Here is a 14,674-nt window from a genome sequence, read left to right as displayed (position 1 = left end):
ATGTGATACTTTCTGATAAGTTACTTCAGTTCTCCAGCCTGATTTATTGCTTAAGGAAGACATTATTTTGGCTTTGAGGTCAAACAGTTCATTCAGGTTAAAAACAGGGCTCTAAAACTGGGGGAGAAGGAGGAATAGGGTTGTCTGCAAGCTCTGCATAATGTACATAGAAATTATGAATGTCATTTTTCAACAGAACTGCATATTACTGTAATAGTTTATAGTCACGGAGAAATACAGTCAGCTATAGAAATTATAGCAGCTCCGATCTCTTCTGCAGCATGTAAAAGGGCATGGAGAACCTTTCTGCAAGCCTGGCTGACCAGTGTCATGGGGAGATGATTGGTTCCTGGGCAAGGTGCCACCTGAGGCGTGACAGAGATTCTGTGGCCCTTAGTCAATGGTTGCCTCTCCGAGATGTCCTCATCTCCAGCTGTGTCAGGAGTTTTGAAACTCACCATCGGTTCCTGTAACAGCTCTAGGAGATTTCGCGGAGGCCAGACCCAATATTTAATTACCATCTTTGCTAAGTTGCCCAGAGCCAACCTACATGAGAGGATATACAAAATGATAGCAAGCAGCTGACAGGAGCTGCAGAGGCCAGGAGCCCTGCTGGAGCCAGCCAGGCGCTCCAGCGAGAAGAGGGGAAATTTTCCACAAGTCTCGGTGCAGACGAAGTGTCTGTGTCTTTGTTCTCTGCTATGACACACCTGACCCACATGCCGGCTGCTTCAGGATTGTTAAAAAAATATTTGTGACCGGTTGAAGTGAAGCATTGGCCCAGGAATTTGAGCTGCCGGGACTCCCCCAGCCAGAAACTCTTCTTTAAATTAAACGATAGTGTCCTTCTCACGTAGGCATCGTGAGAGCCCTTCCCTCCCCCAGCTGCCTGCCTCCTGCCTGTGCCTCCACCATCAGCTGCGGGCTGCACTGCTGCATTTTTTTATTCATTATGGGGTTATTGTTCAGCCAGAGCAGCTGCCAGGGTGGTTTGCCAGCCCCCTTGATGTGTTCTCAGGAGAGGGCAGTGGTATCTCTACATCCCACCCGGTGTTGCCTCAGACACTGTACTGTCAGACCAGCAGAGACTTTGTGCGCTGCTAAGATGTGAGATGCCCTAAGCCTCTCTGAGCCCCATAAGATGTGAGGTCCTGTTCCCTTCCTCCCCACCTGCGGCCATGTTGTGATCCATGTTACCATATCTGAACTCCCTCTGGTTTCTTAATCCACCTGCAAGGCAGGGAAGAGCTGGTACAACATTCAGAAGAACAGAGAATTGACCTCAGGTCTCCCAAGCGTCTTGTGAGTCCTCTGTGCCTTGGGTCTGCTTCCCCTTGGTTTTGTATGGGTTATACAGAGCCAGCCCCAGCTCCTGGGGTAACCAGTTCGGAAGCAAAAACTTGCAAGTGAGACTTCAAAAAAAAATGTATGGAGGTACTTCTCCCTCTTGTTTTTATCTATTTGGATCAGTTCCCCAGACTATTTTGCTGACTTCTCCTCCTCCTCCCAACACACACGATGTTTTGACACAAATAAGAGAATTTTTTGGTGTGTAATCAGAGGACTTCAGGCAGCAGAGCCTTCCTTCATTAAAACCAAAGCAAGCCAAAACAGTCCTTTTGTAGAATGTCATCAAATTTGGAAGCTGGTAGCTGTGCCTTCCAAGCCTTTGCCACACAACCCTTTTCTCTGCCTTGGAGGCAGCTGTAAATCTAGAGTAGAGGATGAAGGGGCATTTGTGACACACTCAAGGAGGTTTAATGGCAGACGCAGATGCTATGGGGAGCTGTGGGGTTGTTGCATGGACCGTGTGGCTCCGCAGCTGAGCAGACAGGAGCTGCTGCCCAGGATGCAACTCTTATTCTAATGTCATCGCTAGAGGTTTTTGGTGCACGAAGTTTCTGTTAAACCAGTTTGAACTGGTTCTCTCTCATATTTAGAAACTATCCCTGCTTATGCTGTAGAATTACACCCTGTCAACAAATCTTCCTTTCCCTCTCATCCTAGTATTTTGGGAGAGGGGGACAGCTTTTCCCCTTTACCCCAAAGCCTGGGCTAATCTGTTTTAAATGGAAAACAAATTTTCCCAGGAATTGCCTCTTGCCTGCCATGTCTTCTACTAACTGATCCTTCCACCACCCTTCAACTGCTCAGCCATGCAATTTCCATCCGCCTTCTGCTTATCTCCCTGCTGCTAAGGGACCGATCAGAGACAGGATCTGCTCAGAGCACAACCCTGTAGATAAAGGGGAGAGCTGGCACAATGTGTGTGCCCAATGTCATTCTTCCCATCACTTTGTATATGCACGTTCTCAGCCAGCAAGGCTTTATCTTCTTTCTTTCCTGTTGCATTCCCATCACATTACTGTCTTAAGCATACAAGGCTGCAAACCCCATGCAAATACCTGGCCATCAAGAAAATGAGTAAGCATCTGAAGGACTCTGCTTGGAAATAGTCAATGAAGGCAGATACTGCTATTTGAATACTAAAAGCATTGTGTACTGGGGAAACTTCCACTGTTGGACAACTCTGGGGCAATGGGTGGGGTCCAGAAGGAAGCCCAAGTACCAGGAAAATAGTTATTTGTTTTCATCAGTATTTTTCCACCACTAGGGCTGTTCTCCCTTTGCAAGGCCCTGGGTGCGAGGAACTGATCTGAGATCTCGTGTGCTGTACCTCACAGCTGGTGTTTCACAATCCACTGCAGCTTCTCCCAGACTGCCGAACATGTTCGTCTCCATGCACTGGAGGCGAGCTGGGCTCCCTCATGTGGGTGCTGGTCATCGTATCGGCAGTCTTTTTGGTGGGACAGGCTGGAAGGGACGTTCCGATTTGCTGCTGGGTGAGCTTTCAGCTGGGCTGTTCCTCTGTGTTGGTGGGAGCCTCCAGCCAAGGGTGCAAGATAGGGCAGGACCTCTGTGTGAGCAGCAGCCTGCAGAGCTGATGGTGAAAACTGAGCCCAGAGGAGCAGCTCAGCATTACAACTCAGTCTGTCCTACAGCAAGCCCCTGCTGAAGGGGTAGGCCCACCCTCTGGCTGCTTTCATTACATTAGCACTGCCCCCCCAAACCAAAAAGCTATTTGTTTTTCAGGAATTTGTTTTCTGCTAGTGCAGCTCCTTGAACCAGCTCCCCAGGGTATCAGCTGAGCACCAGCTCTGGCAGGAGAAAACCTACAGGAGCATCCCTTGGAGAGCATCTCTGACGGAAGCTAACCTGGAAACGTCAAACCATACTCATCAGCCCTGACATCTCCCCTGGCCCCGTATGCCCCAGCTCTGCCACACCGGACTAAGGGTCTAGAAAACTGCATCCAGCTTCTGCTTGTTGTCCTGCAAGTCACATCCCTGCTCGGTGTATCTCTTCATCAGCAGATCGGGAGTAACATTGCCATCTCGCCTCTCAGCCCTTCCTGTGGTTCGGAGAGCTTTTCCCTGCACTGTTTGCAGCGGGGCTGGTGTCTGGGACAGGCTGCTCACCAGCTGTCCTGCCTTGGCCCACGGCACTGGGGCTGAGGGGGCCAGGAGCACTGCCCCAAACTGCCCTCATCCCCCCTTTCACATGGACCTGCAACCTCATGAAAGGCTCCTTCTTCCCCATGCCTCCAGGCTTTCTGTAAATTGCCTCATCCAGCTGCTGAGAAAAGGGGGCTTTCCCAGCTTTCATTTATTCTCCACTGGTTCAGGTTTATGTTAATTGTGTGTGATTAGCCAGCTGTGGGCTGGAAACTCTTCTGACAGCCCATTCCAAGGAGGCTGTGAGGAAAGAGCTGGGAAACGGCGGTGGTGAAACCTCCATGTAAAACTGCGTCCACTTCTCCCTTGAGTCTGGATTTTGGCCGCAGGAGGAGCAGGCTGTAACAGCCTGGGAGTGCAGGCTTAAGCAGAACCGGTGTTTGGGGCAAAAGCGGCCACTTCTTTTGCATAAGTCGCCTGAGACAGCGGGCTGAGGACTGCCTGGCAGGGTTGTGTGTGTGACCATGGGTAGGTCAGGAGAAAAGCTGCTCTGAGAGCCAGGAAGTGACATCTTGGGCCCCGGCTCACAGGGTCTGCATCCCTGGAACCGCATCCTCTGACATTTTGTCCATGCAGTTATTGCATTGTACGTAAAGCGGGTGCAAAAGGCCACTTGGTCACTATTTGCCTCTGGGTGAAAAAAAAAAAGTGGTGGTAGCACTTTTTTTTTGATAGCTCTGAAGAGCTCAGCAGGTTTCTAGGCTGGAGGGAACAAAGCCCTGTGTCCCTGCTCCACTCCCTGCGCTCCAGTGAAGTTCCTTCAGAAGGTTTTTGTAGCTGGGGTGCTCTCAAGTCTCAGATGACCTGCAGACTGGGTACTCGAGCCTCCCTCTGCTTGCTCTCTTCAGCAGAAGCAAAGCAGAAATGCACAGTCGTCGTCTCCAGACCTTGAGAATTAACTGGGGAAATGAGGATGGCAGGGAGCACAGGACATTTGTCCTTCCCTGGGACATAACTGTCCTACCTGACTCCGTCCAACTAATGTCCTTTCTACTCCATAGCTCCTAATGACTTTTCCTCCTGGGATGGCCTAATCAATACGTAGCTAATGAAATCCAGAACAGTTAATCTCAGCTTGTAATTGGCTTTGGAGTCTGTGACTTCTGTTTCAAAATGGAGAAGGGCTCATGTGCCCAGGTATTTGCTATTTTAGTTGAGTGCTGCCTCTTCTCACCAAGCTCAGACCTTGGTCAGATCCTTATACTCTGTAGGGTAGGAGAAAGGCAGATGTTCTGGCTGGGGGGGTCGTTTCTCTTCTGTAAAGAGGGGAATGGATGCTAAGCTGCGACGAACTTGTGAATATACCTGATCCTGTCACCACGGCCTCCTCTGCTGCCCCTTTCAGCAACCAGATGCACCCCGAGATCAGCTGCAAAGCACACCGAACCCTCCTCTGTCACTGTCCCACAACCAATTGCTTCCCAAGCTCTGCCACAGAGACGTCACGCGTGAACAAGTGTTTCTTTTCCAGAGTCACTTCTGGTGCCCGTGCAGGTGCCTTTGGCAAGGGCTGCCGCCTGACTGACGCGCTCATCGCAACGTCTCTTGGCCACCTCCCCTCCGCAGCAACACTACCAGAAAACAAACCCCGCTCGCTCGGTGCTGCTCCGCACCTCGGTTCCCACTGCAGTGACTGGGCCAACTGGGCTGTGGTCAGGCAGCAGGCAGGTAGAACCGGTACCTGAGGCATGACCGGACTTGTTCAAAGTCTTACTTCCTATTGCTCTTGTTTGCCCCCCTCCCCTTCACTTTCCCATAAACTCTACCTTTGTTTGACTTGACTCTCAGGACTCCCTTCTTTTTTTTTTTTTCCCCCCAGAGACTTCTGATATCCATTGCAAGATGTCTGGAACTGCCAGACCGTGTGGCCCAATCCAAATATCACAGCATCAGGTAGGAGATATAGCATCTTTCTCCAGTCACAGAAACACTGTCTCTCTCTGTACGTTCCTGGGACCCTGTAAACTTTCTGCACCAGATGTAGTGGTGTCAGAAAGGAAGTGGTAATATTTTTTTCCAGTTTGAACTACTGAGGAGATTTTTGGCACTGTGCAAAGCACTCCAGTAGCAGTCTGGGTGGGACACTTGCAAACCTTGCGGAAAGCACCATGGGAACCCTAATGACTAAAAATGTGCCTTGGCTGCAAAAACCAGTTCCTCTGATTCCAAGAAAGGTAAATTCAGTTGAGTGTCTTACAGCAAAATTCAAGTTAAGGAATTGTTCACCCCAGTGTATCTACATGAGACCCACACTCTAGCTCCTAGGCCTGGGAGATCTCCAGCAGCTGTGTGGAGGTAAAAATGACCTGTCTGTCTTCTCACCCAGCTTAATGGTGCTTTTCAGCAAAGCTGAACCAAACTCCAGGGTGCCTTTCATCTCCTTGGAGCAGAAGACAAAACAACTCCTCCTTGATAAAGTTCAGAGCTTGACTAGCCACCTCCTGGTGACCAGACTGCTACCTCCATGACATGGGTTTGGGGCTGTCCGCTGAGGTGCTGTGCTCCCATCCCTGGTGTCTTGGGTCGATTTTTGTGCGCCCTGTGCATGGCTGATGGGGGCAGAGTCCTTCTCCCAGCCCAGGCAGCAAGGAAGTCAGCTCTCTGCCCAGTTGTCCCAGCAAAAAAGTGATGGCCGGGAGTCTAGGCTCCCGAGTAAGGACTCTGTTACGAGGGAAGAGCCGATGCACAGGTGCTTCTTGAAACTGGCCACTGAAAGCAATGAGGCAAACCGTGTTTGGTTCCTAACCAAGTCTATGCTTGTCTGTGCTGCAATTAGAGTGGAGTAATACATGTTGAACATAGTATGGTACAAATTTCTCATAGAGTGTTGTGGAGCTGGGCAAAGCTCGGGAGCCACCCCCAGCATGATCGTAATTGTAAGGTATGGCAGTCCTTTGAAACTGCTTTTGAACGCAGGGCTGGAAATGGCCTCCTGACTCATGTCCACTTACCTTCTATTTTAGACAACTTTGTCATCTAGTAGTTTTCATAAACAAGACATGCTCAGTCTTCAAGGGGAGGGGTTTGTCCTCACACTGTTCCAGCTGAAACCTCTCCAGAACCTCCAGGCTCTGTGACCAAGAAACCATCTTCTACTTTCCAACCTGTCTTGACTTTTGTCCAGTTTGTGCCCATTTATTTTGTGTCAAAAATTGTTCTTTTGCTTAAGAAGTTACTTTTCTACCCCTAGCATGAGCAAGCTGAGAATCTAGTGCAGAGGCTAGCCACTGGCTATGTCTCAACCTCCCCCTGCAGTTTGTCCCAAACTGCAATAATTCATGTATCTGCTGGTTACAGCACTGGATCTTCTAGCTCCACAGTATTAACAATGAATCTCACAAAATAAGAGAGTCTTCAGAAATTCTTAGGGTGTCTAATGAGGCTGAGATTCGTTGATTCACCCTAGGACAAATCAGAGGGACTGCCCTGCTGTGCAAGCATCCCTGCTCCTCCCAGGTAAGGGCAGATGTCAAAGAGGATCCTGCTGTGGCCAGTGACTGTTTCTAAGTCACTTGTTTATCAGCAGTACTCAGCCGAAGTTCAGACAGGGTGAGAGGAAAGCAAACCTTTGTGTTTTCATGACCAAATATATTTTAGCATATCAAGATCTATGTGTTAGTTTAATAGCCTCTCTGTTTTCCACCTCCTGAAAATGGCAGGAAGCACTCCTGCACCTTTGCAATGCCTCTCCAGTCCCCAGGCTTTAAAGCCTTATACGTTGTCTTCGCTGAATTGAGGCAGCTATTTAAATCAGGGATGGGGTCTCCACTGGTGCTGTCTGCTTCACAGATACAAAAGAAAGAGATCATCCCAGCTCTGAGGAGTTTATTAGCTGATGCAAGCATGACCCCATGCCATCTAAACCTCCTGGAAGCCAGTCAGATTGATGCTCCACTGATAAACGTATCAGCAGCTGAGGAGCTGTGCACAGTGCGGCTCCCATAATTACTAACTCCGGTTCAAAGGCTTTTATGCAAAGGAACAATGGGCACCAAAACAGTGTTGCAGCCTGCTATGCACCGCCGTGTTTTGCTGTGATGGAAAGGCTTGCCCTGTCAGACAAGCCTGCTTTTCATGTCCCTGTCCTCTTCATAACACAGAGGTAATTCCTACTGGTAAGGAGGCTATTGTCCATTTAAGAACAGGAGCCGGGGATGAACACACTGGCTAAGGTGATGAAAAGAGGTTTTAGCAAAAAGGGAAGTGCCAGTCAAAAAAAAAGAGCTGTTTTCCTCATTGGAAATCTGTCCCTATTATCAGATTTCCCTGTCACTGGCAGTGCCTGAGATGGAAGTGACAGCTCATTTGTTTTGCACTCACTGACAACAGTTGAGTGCATCTGTGCGTGTCATGAAGGAACGTGCAGAAGACATCGGCATTTTTCCCTCATGTCCATTTTCCCTTTCTGCTCACTGAGTTGAGATTTGTGGCCTTTGAAAATAAGTCTGCGTTCAGCATGATGTGGAAAACGTTGTGGGACGTGAGCTGCCACCCAGCCAGCCCCTGCCATTTCAGGGTGCTCACTGACTTGTTCTCACCGACTTCAGAACCAGCTTCTTCTTGTGCAGCTTTGCAATCAGCGATGCATATTCTGACCGGGCAGCTTCCTTAACAGCCAGAGCAGTATTTATTTCACAGGGAAATGCTTTGTGTAAAGCAATGGTACCCTGCTCAGTCAGCACTGATGAGGCAGGACTCCGCAAGCAGCACCCCACAAGTGGGGTAAGTCCCCCTCAGGAGCTTCCCAGCCCTTGCAAGAGGCAGGCCCTTTTCCAGCTCCCTGGGTTTTCAAGGGCTCCGGCCCTTCTGCACAAAACTAGATTATCCCTTAGTGATTTTCATCTGGTTACTGAGACTTGGTTTATTTGCAGTCAGTTGCTTTCCTTCCTGCTCATTTTTCTTTCTCAACCCCAGAACACCAATCCCGTGTATTTGCACAGCAGCACCCCAAAGCCAGATCTACAGACAGTGCATCCAAATCATTGCAGAACAGAAGAAATCTCTCCTATCTGGTGGGCTACTTGGAGGGGAAAGGAAGAAATAGAAGGGGAGTTATCCTCACAGAGTTATCCCAGCAGTCCCCCATCACTCATACTTCTCCAACCTCATTTTATAGTATGGCAGGAGCAATGTGAAATGGTCTGAGAGGTTGTGCTGGAAGTTTGTGCCCTTTTAAACCACCAGATTTCTTTTGCTCTCCTGCAAATGCTTACTTGGAGCACTGCAGATATGCACAGGTTGCTGGGCCAGGGCCACCTGAGTGTTTATTTGCAGAGTCAGGATCTCTACGAGGTTGACGCAGGCTTTAGTGGGGCGGATGCCTACAGCCAACACTCAGAGTCTGTGTTGGCAGGCTGAGCCAACATTTATTGGTAAATAATAACAACAACGTTAATGTTAACAAAGCATCATCTGCTTTGTGTTGTGCATAATATCAATAGATTTCACTTTCTTTCCAAGTACTACAGCTTGCTGAAACTCCATTTCTTCTCTGGGGCATATATTTCTAGATTTTTGTTATGACCCACACTGAACCTTGGGATTTCTGTAGGACAGAAAACTTTCCCTCTAGGAAACCATGAGTCCTTTCTCTCCTAAATGAAAGCAGCAGCATAGTCTGTTCACCTCTGAGGGATCTCCCTTCCCAAAGAGCTGAGGGATCTCAAAAGGGATCTGCTTCCAGCCAGGGCTCTTAGGGCATCAGAGCTGCAACAGCTGAAGGTGCAACTCGTTTCTTCTCAGCAGGAAGGTGGAGATGTCTGAGTCAGGAGTGGTCAGTGTGGTTGGGTTGCTCCAGGGTTCATCCAGACCCACTGCCGAGAACAGGCCTGTGGTCCAGCAGCCCTGGCTGCATTGCAGCGGGTGGTCACCAAAACAGGACTGTTCCAGCCAAAAATCCATTGGAAAAAGCTAATCTATCAAAATGTGAAAATATTGGTTAGATAATTCCTGGCCAGCACCAGCCTGTAACCCTCTTACTGGTTCCACCAGGTGAGGTGAAAAGACAGGGATGTGGAGTACATGGGACTGGGTAGTAGGGCTTACTCCTTGCCAGGAGAGTTTCCCAGGCGTGGAATGACCAAAGGCAGCTGAGCTCTCCAGGCAAAGATGTCTGGAAGAACCTTGCAGGGGGAAGCAATCTTGCTGTGAGTCACCCTAGGCTCAGGTCTGATATCCCTGCCTAAAGAGGCAGAGGTAATTGCCTCTGATTAATGCTGGCAAACCTCTGTGAACTCCAGTTGAGGATATGAAAGGACTGACATGCCTCTTTGAGATGGGGGTAAGATAGAGTACAGCCAAGTGTGGGAAGAAAATTAAGCTGAGATGTAGTTTTTAATTACCAATAAAGCCATGCTCTGGGATGGAGGATGGAGAGCAGGACTCAGTCTCTTCCTACTCTTTTCTCTTTTATGCTCCTTGACCCATAGAAAGGAGTTTGTGGAAGAGCAACCAGTGCTTCCTGTAGAGTCCCATTTATAATACTTAAATGCTTGTGCTGCCCCTTCATCCTTTCTTGCTGGGAGGCTGTAATTATTTCGATCACAGATGTGGCCAAAGATTTCTAGCAGGTGCCAATGAAACAGAGAAGGGCAGCATCAGTGCAGTCAGCACTGATATTTAGCAGAAGCAAGACTACCCCTTTGCTGGCTGACTATTCATCTGGAGGAGGCAGGAGGAAGGCTGGACTCCGGAGTGTGCCATTCCCTCTCGGTGAGCACCCTGGGTGCTCAGCAGCCCCACTCCGGTCTCAGCTCTGGAAGAGGGAGAGGGAAATGGGCCAACTTGACAGCAAGTGGCAGCGGGAGGGCTTCAAGCCCCTTGGGTGCATCTTTTTGCACCTGAGTCTGTCTGCACCTGAGTTAGGAAGTGTGATCAGAGCTTGGTGGCAGTGAGCTAGCTTCATCCAGCCATGTCGGGTACTGTGACAGCCCAGCAGCACAGACTTCAGCATGCGCTTGGGCATGCCTACCCAGGCCATCGGCTGCTGACCCACAGAGCTGGCCTTCTTGGAAATGTGTGCTGCTCTTGTCTGGCTGATCTTCTCTTCTAAACTATGCAGACGTGTCTCAATAGTCAGAATGCCTCTTCCTCCTCTCCACCCATAAGTAAAGCTAGTTCTCAGTCTAGTTTGGGAATGGTTCCTGCTGCTGCTGGGCTCCCAGACCTCCTGCGTGGTGGCCTTTAATCCACCTGGGCTGTGGCTGTGCTCAGATAGTTCTGCCTGTGCTACAGGCACCAGGTAGAAGCAGCGGAGCCAGACATGAATGTCCCATATTCTGCATTTTGGGTCCATCTCTGTATTTTTCTCTGGGGACTTGATAGTGCTAGCTATATGAAGACACCACATTTCATTCTTCCTCCTCTCCTGCCACATCTCCAAGGTGGCATATGTACCATTTAAGTAGCAATATGTATAGGGCTTCCTTTTAGTCATCTCCTAATTTTCCAGACCATGGGGTTTCATGTTTCCTTCAACAGTTCTGAAGGATGGAGTCATTTGCTCTAAATGAATACTGAGTTTCCCCCTTAATTGCCTGAACCCCAGAGCTGGAGTTTGGTTTTCCAGATCTCTCTGGAAACTCACAGAAGATAATGGAGACTGGTGTCTGGACACATCTCAGGGCTTTTGTCCCATTTTGAGGTCCATGAGGAGAAGCGCTGTGATGTTCCTGGCAATAACCATCCCCCTGCTATGGCACCCTGTGAATACCAGTTAATAAATGTGTATCTCACCCCGTGGAGGGGAGGGAGCTCCCTTTTGCAAATGGCAAAGGGAAAGCCATTCACCCAAACCCACACAGGGAAATTATGTTAAAGCCTGGGTTATCACTTCCAGGTTTCCGGTGACCCAAACTATATTTAGACTTACCCTCTCTCCCAGCACCTAATGCAGTGTCTTTATCATCTGAAAAGAGATGTTTGGAGACAGTGAATAAGGGCACCACATGGAAAGGTAGGATGCTGCTGTTACTGGAGCTCATAAGGCAGTCACCCAGGTGCCGCAGGTTGTCCTGTTCCTCCCAAGGTATGGTTGTATTTTATCGGTTAGCACGGAGTCCCCATATTTCAGGCTTAGCATCCTTTGACAGGAGTCTCGTATATGTAAGACTTTACTGTTAGACGCTAATAACTTTTGTTATTCTACAAATCTGTTTGGCTAACAAAAAATAAACCCAGTCATCCTATAGAAGATATCACAACATTAGATATCCTCTCCTACCCTCCTTTCAGATTATACACTGCTGCCCAGATAATATTCCAGGGTGGCTGACATCTTTCATCTGCTCCATGTTATTAAAACCCCTTAGCAAGAGGAATGAATATTCATCTGCGCTATATATAGCACCTTGCGTATTACTATCCACAGCTGGGAGTACAGCTTGTGTACCCACACTCGGATCTTTACGGTTTGGTTTTTGCAAGCCTTTTTTAATTCTGCGGCTGCCGAGCTTCTGGCTGGCTGGTGGCGTTGGCGCTCCGCGAGGAGCCTGCCGCTCTTTTTTTCCTGGTGGAGGTTTCACAGGGTTTCAAAGCCTCCCTCCAGTGTGGTTATTAAAGGCTTTTGTTTATCTTGTGAAATCTGCCCCGTGAATGCTGACACTGACTGAAGTGCTGGGAGAGTTTCCCTGACTCTTCCTCTCGCTGTCTCTCACGGGTCTATTCCCATGAAAATGATCTCAGGTGCGCCATGCGTCATCAGTCCGCCCCAGGCACTCTCTGACTTACTGGCAGGGAAGATGAATGCGCACTTTCTGAAGCTCTGCCCATAGCCCAGTGCTCCTCCTGCCTCCCAGCCTGCTGCAGTGCCGCAGAGAGCTGTCCCAGCCGCCCCAGCGGCCCCAGCAGCGGTGGGCACCAGCCATCCCCAGGCACACACCGCTCCCCAGGCGGGCAGCCCAGCCGAGGGCTCACTGCAGGATTGCGGCTAGGGCTCTACAACACCACCTGAGAATGATCTTCACCGCTCAGGCAGCATTTTCCCAGCCTGTCTCCTTTCCCCTTTGGATGAGAAAGCACCTCAGTCTGCAGGGCTGGGGTGTTGATGCTCACTGCCAGCGAGATCCCAGCTACATCCCTGGCTTCTCCCTGTGCCCCTCTTGCCACTGAGCTACGGAACCAGGTGTTCACCTGGAGAAGCAGAGGGTTAAGCTCGGTGGCAGGGTGAGACACTCACGGGGATGGTGGAGGAAGGGCAGGCCCATGACTTGAGCGCCCTGAGCCCGCCCAGAGTTTAACAGCGGTGATGGCACCACCAGCACAAGTGTGCGTGGCCGCTTGGAAATCACCGGCGCTGTCCCTGTGCCACCGTGCCACCAGCACAAAGGCGGCAGCGCAGCCGCCGCAGTGCCGCAGGAAGGGGGCTTTGCCATCCGTGCTTGACTCACTAATCCGCGCTCTCCCATCCTTCCTCCTCTGCAAGACTGTGGAGGTTCCTCCACGGGAGGTCGAGCTCTCCCACCCTCGCCACCAGCAGAGCCAGGTCCCACAGGTGGGCTCCTGCTGCCAGCCAGGGGCTGGGGGAGCAGCGGGCACTGTCCCCTGGCCAGAAAGCCAGGCCTGGCTCCGAGGCTGAGCGGCCGCTGCAGCGCTGGCCTCTGTTCCGCAAGCCTGGGGAAGGTTTCAGCAGCGCCTGGCTCGCTTTCTGAGAAAACAAGGAAAGAGAGATTTACCCTAAACCCTGGGAAGCCCGTGTATTTTCATTGTATTTTAATTTTAAGAGATTGTCTGCCCCGCCCAAGATTATCTCATGGGAAAGAAAAGCCTGGCTCAGTGACTCGTGGTGAAACTTGTCCCCGAGCCAAATTTCCCGCACCTGATGTTCCTCCACAGCAGCAGAAACCAGAGTATTTCAGTTCACAACACTGCCCCAGGGGCAGCGCTGGGGGTGAGGGGATGGAGGGGGAGGATGGGACCCACATCTCCTCCTGCTCTTCCAGAACAAGTCCTGCAAGTTTGGATGCCGAGTGGCTCAGTCCGGGAGCTGGAAAGGGCACGATGTCACCCTGGGAACGGAGATCACGTGGAGCTGCAGCAGAGGGAACCTGTCTCAGGGATACGTCGAAACATACCCTGTTCTCTTGTGCAATAGGTCTTTGCAAGTACAATGCTGTATTTATATGGTGGGAACGGAGAGCCCAGGGCTGGACTCTGCAGAGGCATGAGTAAGCATCTTCCAGGAGGCCCAGGTGCCGGCTGGGCCAGCTCTTTGATTCCTCTTCTGGGAGCAGATGCAGGCTGGGAGCTGGGCCTTGACCAGCATCCTCCAGTACAGGGAGGACAGTCTCAGAGACATATTGTAAAATTTGAGTAGTGTCTTTTTTCAAATGCTTTACCTCCTGGGCCCATTACAGAGTGATTTAGCATGGCTCCAAGAGAGGCAACAATGTAAAGGAGAGCCGAGACCTCTAAGCAGACCGAGCGGGCCAAGGACAGTCTCCTGGACACAGAGGATTCTCGGTGGGGTTGGAAGAACAGCAGTCCGATTGAAGCACAGGCTGTGAGAGGACAAACATTTCTTGTGGTGCCAGTGCCTGTTTGAGCAGTGCCTCTGCTCACTCGTGCTCCCGCAGCGTTCCCACGCTGGTCTTTGTGAGGCCGCAGAGAGGACCACAGGAGAGGACCAATCTAGCCCAAACCAGGGGCAGGAAGGCATTAGGAACAAAGTTGAAGCAGGCTACTTAGCTGTCACTACAGTTGGGAAAAGTCAAACCGGAGCCTGTTTCCAAGCTGGCAATGGTTGCCTAATTGATAAATAGCATTAAACTTGGAGCAATCTGAAGAAAAAGCTAGTTAGCACCTGAGGATCAAATTGGGGGCTGTTAAGAAGGTGATAAGGTTGTTAATGCAATCATACCCCTCTCAGGAAATGGGGGAGGATGCCATTCCCTGGTAATTGCATTTCAACAGGGTTCAAGCACAGCCAGGTTCCTGCTGCTGGACTTATGTGAGCTCCTGACCTGGTAAAAATTCAGTCTGTCCCTTCAAAGTAAATAGGACGTAACCTACAGGGCATGAAGGTCTCCTGAAAGGACCTTTCAGACTTGCCCTTCTGGCACTGGAAGGAGGCTGTGTTGAGTCAGACGAAACTTGGTATTATTTTGGGGATTAATTCCCAGTCAGGGTTCAGTGGAAGCTCGGGAAAGCATTGCCAGCTGGGA

Source organism: Balearica regulorum, chromosome 5 (assembly GCF_011004875.1).
Source record: "Balearica regulorum gibbericeps isolate bBalReg1 chromosome 5, bBalReg1.pri, whole genome shotgun sequence".
NCBI lineage: Eukaryota > Metazoa > Chordata > Aves > Gruiformes > Gruidae > Balearica > Balearica regulorum.
This window is presented reverse-complemented; position numbering follows the sequence as displayed.